Source organism: Alosa pseudoharengus, unplaced genomic scaffold, assembly GCF_046254945.1.
Source record: "Alosa pseudoharengus isolate Yale_2024_CS ecotype anadromous, Long Island Sound unplaced genomic scaffold, YU_APseudo_1.1 YU_APseudo_1.1_scf_29, whole genome shotgun sequence".
NCBI classification, from domain to species: Eukaryota; Metazoa; Chordata; class Actinopteri; order Clupeiformes; family Clupeidae; genus Alosa; species Alosa pseudoharengus.
Window position 1 is genome coordinate 1,399,346 of NW_027468715.1, and position 6,586 is coordinate 1,405,931.

Below are 6,586 nucleotides of genomic sequence, written 5' to 3' on the forward strand. Positions count from 1 at the left end.
GTTAAAACGAAAGACTAAGAAAGTTATTATTTACTCAGTTGCTCAAGTCAGAAGAGAAACACAAGTGCTACAGAGAAGAACTCTTCGCGGCACCCAAGGCGTCCACGGCTTTATGTGTTCTCAGACCAGACTCTGAGCAAAGATTGGGGGTGTAAATTTAAGATATCAGGTTAAGGTTAGCGAGGTGTTGAGTTTTAGGAGTCAGGCCGTGTAGGGCTTAAGCTCAGAATTAAGTTTAGATATAGGGTTAAATTTTAGGTGTATGGTTAAAACGAAAGACTAAGAAAGTTATTATTTACTCAGTTGTTCAAGTCAGAAGAGAAACACAAGTGCTACAGAGAAGAACTCTTCGCGGCACCCAAGGCGTCCACGGCTTTATGTGTTCTCAGACCAGACTCTGAGCAAAGATTGGGGGTGTAAATTTAAGATATCAGGTTAAGGTTAGCGAGGTGTTGAGTTTTAGGAGTCAGGCCGTGTAGGGCTTAAGTTCAGAATTAAGTTTAGATATAGGGTTAAATTTTAGGTGTATGGTTAAAACGAAAGACTAAGAAAGTTATTATTTACTCAGTTGTTCAAGTCAGAAGAGAAACACAAGTGCTACAGAGAAGAACTCTTCGCGGCACCCAAGGCGTCCACGGCTTTATGTGTTCTCAGACCAGACTCTGAGCGAGGATTGGGGGCGGAGTAGGATTAGTTATTTTTGTATGTAAAAATTATTTTGGGGTGTGATGAAAAGGTTAAGTTAAGGATAAGGGCATGTAATGGCATTACATTTTAGATTTAGAAGCGATGGTTGAGGGTGTTACGAAAAGGGGTCGACTCATGATTAGGGGGGGATATTACGTGGGGAAGAGTCACCACAGTGAGCTGTTATCACCACTGTGCCAAGATCGGCATCTAAGAATTTTAGACCTCCAACAATTCATTGCCCCAGGCGGGGAATGGAGCCTCAGGAGGTTTGATGAAAGGAATTTTTATTTTTTCAACCTTGTGTCTTTGTAACAGGCTTGGTCCGATAGGCTCTGGCGGGTTAGGTGTTAGACAATGTACAACGATCCTCCCCAAACTTAGATTTACTCCAAGCGAGGTTGAAAGGAGGAGTCGAGGGAAATGCACGGGCCGGCGCTTGTTAAGCATTGTCACAAGACTTGTGGTTATTTCTGGTGTGGAAAGCTTTTATGGGCTTAGAAATCCTCTTAATCCTATCTACATATCAATTTTTAAGGTGGCGACTTAACGGATCAAAATGGTGAGTTTCTAGAATAATTGGTCATAGTGTTGAGTTTTAGGAGGTCAGACCGTTTTCAGGTTAAATTTAGAGTTAAATTTAGATGTAGGATTACCAGAAGAGACCATATAGTGTTGAGTTTTAAGAGTCAGGCCCTACTGGGTTAATTTTAGGATTGAATTTTTAGGTGTAGGGTCAAGGTGAGAAACCCTATTGATGTGGGTTGGTTAAGTTAAGGGTTAAGATTAGGCTTAATGTTGCAGTGACAGGTTAAGGTTAGTAGTTGGGTTAGATTCAGGGATACAATACATATGTGTTTTTGGTTAAGATTAGGTATAATGTTGCAGTGACAGGTTAAGGTTAGTAGTTGGGTAAGATTCAGGGATACAATACATATGTGTTTTTGGTTAAGATTTAGGCATAATGTTGCAGTGACAGGTTAAGGTTTCCCTGTCAATCGTTGGGGGTAGAGTGGTTAAAGCCTCGGGACTTGGAGCCTGAAAGATTTGGATCCTCAAATTGGGTTTGGTTCTGGGGATCAGGTTAGGATTGGAACTTGGGACCATGACTGTTGCAGTGTTGTTTGTGGCCCAGCTTGGGTTACACTCTGTGGGGTCGGACGTTGGGTCAGCCATTACGTTTGCTGTTGGGTTTGGGTTGTGGGACAACAGGGACTCTATGTACTTTGTAATCTTTTCCGTGGTGTTAACTATTGTGGTTTCTTTTATGTTTTTCAAGTTGCGTCTATTCCATTTTATGGCCACTTTCCAAGCTTCATTCCAGTCATCTAACGGCAAGTCCGCAATCTCTTTTTCTGCTTTCTTCAAATTCTCTAGATAATGGTCCTCCATGATTTGTAAGCTATTGTGGAGCCAGTTCCTGGCATTTCCATACAGCATAAGCTCTGTTATTTCGTTGGGGTTGGCCGGTTTTATCGTTGTGTGTAAAACACCCATGAAATGACGGAGAGAGGGTGGTTCTGGTATCGTACCATCCGAAACGGTGACATTGGACAGGTGGTGATGCATTTTGAGATATATGTGCATCGCTCTGACGAGCTTTTTGAACTGTTGGTTCTCCCCAGACATTTTGAGATTCTGCGGGGGCACAGAGGAGGAGAAGGAACTAAAATTAATAACGTATTGTACAGAACCAGAGAGTTGGGCGGTTTTTTGAGAAGCCGTGTGGGAGGGCCACCAGATTGGGCAGGCCTCCCTTGATGCCGGGATTGGCATTCATACGGCCACCTCCCCAACCCTCCAGAACCCCCACAGGGGATGGAGGGCGGGAGAGGTGTGGAAAGATACAAATTAACCTGGTCACAGATCCGGTGTGGAACATGATACAACGGTCCTCACTCACGACTGGATTTACTCCAAGCGAGGTTAATGGAGGGAACGAGGGAAATGCACGGGCCAGCGCTTGTTAAGTATTGTTATAGAATCCGCGGTTATTTCTGGTGTGGAAAGCTTTTATGGGTTTGGAATTCCTCTTAATCCTATCTCTATAACCGCTGTTTAAGGTGGCGTCTTACCCGATCAAGCGGGTGAGGTTCTAGATTAATTAGGTCTAGTGTTGAAATTTAAGTTTTATTATTGGATTTAGGTGTATGGTTAAAACAAGAGTCTAAGAAAGTTATTATTTACTCAGTTGTTCCAGTCAGAAGAGAAACACAAATGCTACAGAGAAGAACTCTTCGCGGCACCCAAGGCGTCCACGGCTTTATGTGTTCTCAGACCAGACTTTGAGTAAGGATTGGGGGCGTAAATTTAAGATATCTAATTAAGGTTAGCGAGGTGTTGAGTTTTAGGAGTCAGGCCGTGTAGGGGTTAAGCTCAGAATTAAGTTTTAGATATAGGGTTAAATTTTTTAGGTGTATGGTTAAAACGAAAGACTAAGAAAGTTATTATTTACTCAGTCGTTCAAGTCAGAAGAGAAACACAAGTGCTACAGAGAAGAACTCTTCGCGGCACCCAAGGCGTCCACGGCTTTATGTGTTCTCAGACCAGACTCTGAGCAAAGATTGGGGGTGTAAATTTAAGATATCAGGTTAAGGTTAGCGAGGTGTTGAGTTTTAGGAGTCAGGCCGTGTAGGGCTTAAGTTCAGAATTAAGTTTAGATATAGGGTTAAATTTTAGGTGTATGGTTAAAACGAAAGACTAAGAAAGTTATTATCGACTCAGTTGTTCAAGTCAGATGAGAAACACAAGTGCTACAGAGGGAACCTCTTCGCGGCACCCAAGGCGTCCACGGCTTTATGTGTTCTCAGACCAGACTCTGAGCGAGGATTGGGGGCGGAGTAGGATTAGTTATTTTTGTATGTAAAAATTATTTTGGGGTGTGATGAAAAGGTTAAGTTAAGGATAAGGGCATGTAATGGCATTACATTTTAGATTTAGAAGCGATGGTTGAGGGTGTTACGAAAAGGGGTCGACTCATGATTAGGGGGGGATATTACGTGGGGAAGAGTGACCACAGTGAGCTGTTATCACCACTATGCCAAGATCGGCATCTAAGAATTTTAGACCTCCAACAATTCATTGCCCCAGGCGGGGAATGGAGCCTCAGGAGGTTTGATGAAAGGAATTTTTATTTTTTCAACCTTGTGTCTTTGTAACAGGCTTGGTCCGATAGGCTCTGGCGGGTTAGGTGTTAGACAATGTACAACGATCCTCCCCAAACTTAGATTTACTCCAAGCGAGGTTGAAAGGAGGAGTCGAGGGAAATGCACGGGCCGGCGCTTGTTAAGCATTGTCACAAGACTTGTGGTTATTTCTGGTGTGGAAAGATTTTATGGGCTTAGAATTCCTCTTAATCCTATCTACATATCAATTTTTAAGGTGGCGACTTAACGGATCAAAATGGTGAGTTTCTAGAATAATTGGTCATAGTGTTGAGTTTTAGGAGGTCAGACCGTTTTCAGGTTAAATTTAGAGTTAAATTTAGATGTAGGATTACCAGAAGAGACCATATAGTGTTGAGTTTTAAGAGTCAGGCCCTACTGGGTTAATTTTAGGATTGAATTTTTAGGTGTAGGGTCAAGGTGAGAAACCCTATTGATGTGGGTTGGTTAAGTTAAGGGTTAAGATTAAGCTTAATGTTGCAGTGACAGGTTAAGGTTAGTAGTTGGGTTAGATTCAGGGATACAATACATATGTGTTTTTGGTTAAGATTAGGTATAATGTTGCAGTGACAGGTTAAGGTTAGTAGTTGGGTAAGATTCAGGGATACAATACATATGTGTTTTTGGTTAAGATTTAGGCATAATGTTGCAGTGACAGGTTAAGGTTTCCCTGTCAATCGTTGGGGGTAGAGTGGTTAAAGCCTCGGGACTTGGAGCCTGAAAGATTTGGATCCTCAAATTGGGTTTGGTTCTGGGGATCAGGTTAGGATTGGAACTTGGGACCATGACTGTTGCAGTGTTGTTTGTGGCCCAGCTTGGGTTACACTCTGTGGGGTCGGACGTTGGGTCAGCCATTACGTTTGCTGTTGGGTTTGGGTTGTGGGACAACAGGGACTCTATGTACTTTGTAATCTTTTCCGTGGTGTTAACTATTGTGGTTTCTTTTATGTTTTTCAAGTTGCGTCTATTCCATTTTATGGCCACTTTCCAAGCTTCATTCCAGTCATCTAACGGCAAGTCCGCAATCTCTTTTTCTGCTTTCTTCAAATTCTCTAGATAATGGTCCTCCATGATTTGTAAGCTATTGTGGAGCCAGTTCCTGGCATTTCCATACAGCATAAGCTCTGTTATTTCGTTGGGGTTGGCCGGTTTTATCGTTGTGTGTAAAACACCCATGAAATGACGGAGAGAGGGTGGTTCTGGTATCGTACCATCCGAAACGGTGACATTGGACAGGTGGTGATGCATTTTGAGATATATGTGCATCGCTCTGACGAGCTTTTTGAACTGTTGGTTCTCCCCAGACATTTTGAGATTCTGCGGGGGCACAGAGGAGGAGAAGGAACTAAAATTAATAACGTATTGTACAGAACCAGAGAGTTGGGCGGTTTTTTGAGAAGCCGTGTGGGAGGGCCACCAGATTGGGCAGGCCTCCCTTGATGCCGGGATTGGCATTCATACGGCCACCTCCCCAACCCTCCAGAACCCCCACAGGGGATGGAGGGCGGGAGAGGTGTGGAAAGATACAAATTAACCTGGTCACAGATCCGGTGTGGAACATGATACAACGGTCCTCACTCACGACTGGATTTACTCCAAGCGAGGTTAATGGAGGGAACGAGGGAAATGCACGGGCCAGCGCTTGTTAAGTATTGTTATAGAATCCGCGGTTATTTCTGGTGTGGAAAGCTTTTATGGGTTTGGAATTCCTCTTAATCCTATCTCTATAACCGCTGTTTAAGGTGGCGTCTTACCCGATCAAGCGGGTGAGGTTCTAGATTAATTAGGTCTAGTGTTGAAATTTAAGTTTTATTATTGGATTTAGGTGTATGGTTAAAACAAGAGTCTAAGAAAGTTATTATTTACTCAGTTGTTCCAGTCAGAAGAGAAACACAAATGCTACAGAGAAGAACTCTTCGCGGCACCCAAGGCGTCCACGGCTTTATGTGTTCTCAGACCAGACTTTGAGTAAGGATTGGGGGCGTAAATTTAAGATATCTAATTAAGGTTAGCGAGGTGTTGAGTTTTAGGAGTCAGGCCGTGTAGGGGTTAAGCTCAGAATTAAGTTTTAGATATAGGGTTAAATTTTTTAGGTGTATGGTTAAAACGAAAGACTAAGAAAGTTATTATTTACTCAGTCGTTCAAGTCAGAAGAGAAACACAAGTGCTACAGAGAAGAACTCTTCGCGGCACCCAAGGCGTCCACGGCTTTATGTGTTCTCAGACCAGACTCTGAGCAAAGATTGGGGGTGTAAATTTAAGATATCAGGTTAAGGTTAGCGAGGTGTTGAGTTTTAGGAGTCAGGCCGTGTAGGGCTTAAGTTCAGAATTAAGTTTAGATATAGGGTTAAATTTTAGGTGTATGGTTAAAACGAAAGACTAAGAAAGTTATTATCGACTCAGTTGTTCAAGTCAGATGAGAAACACAAGTGCTACAGAGGGAACCTCTTCGCGGCACCCAAGGCGTCCACGGCTTTATGTGTTCTCAGACCAGACTCTGAGCGAGGATTGGGGGCGGAGTAGGATTAGTTATTTTTGTATGTAAAAATTATTTTGGGGTGTGATGAAAAGGTTAAGTTAAGGATAAGGGCATGTAATGGCATTACATTTTAGATTTAGAAGCGATGGTTGAGGGTGTTACGAAAAGGGGTCGACTCATGATTAGGGGGGGATATTACGTGGGGAAGAGTGACCACAGTGAGCTGTTATCACCACTATGCCAAGATCGGCATCTA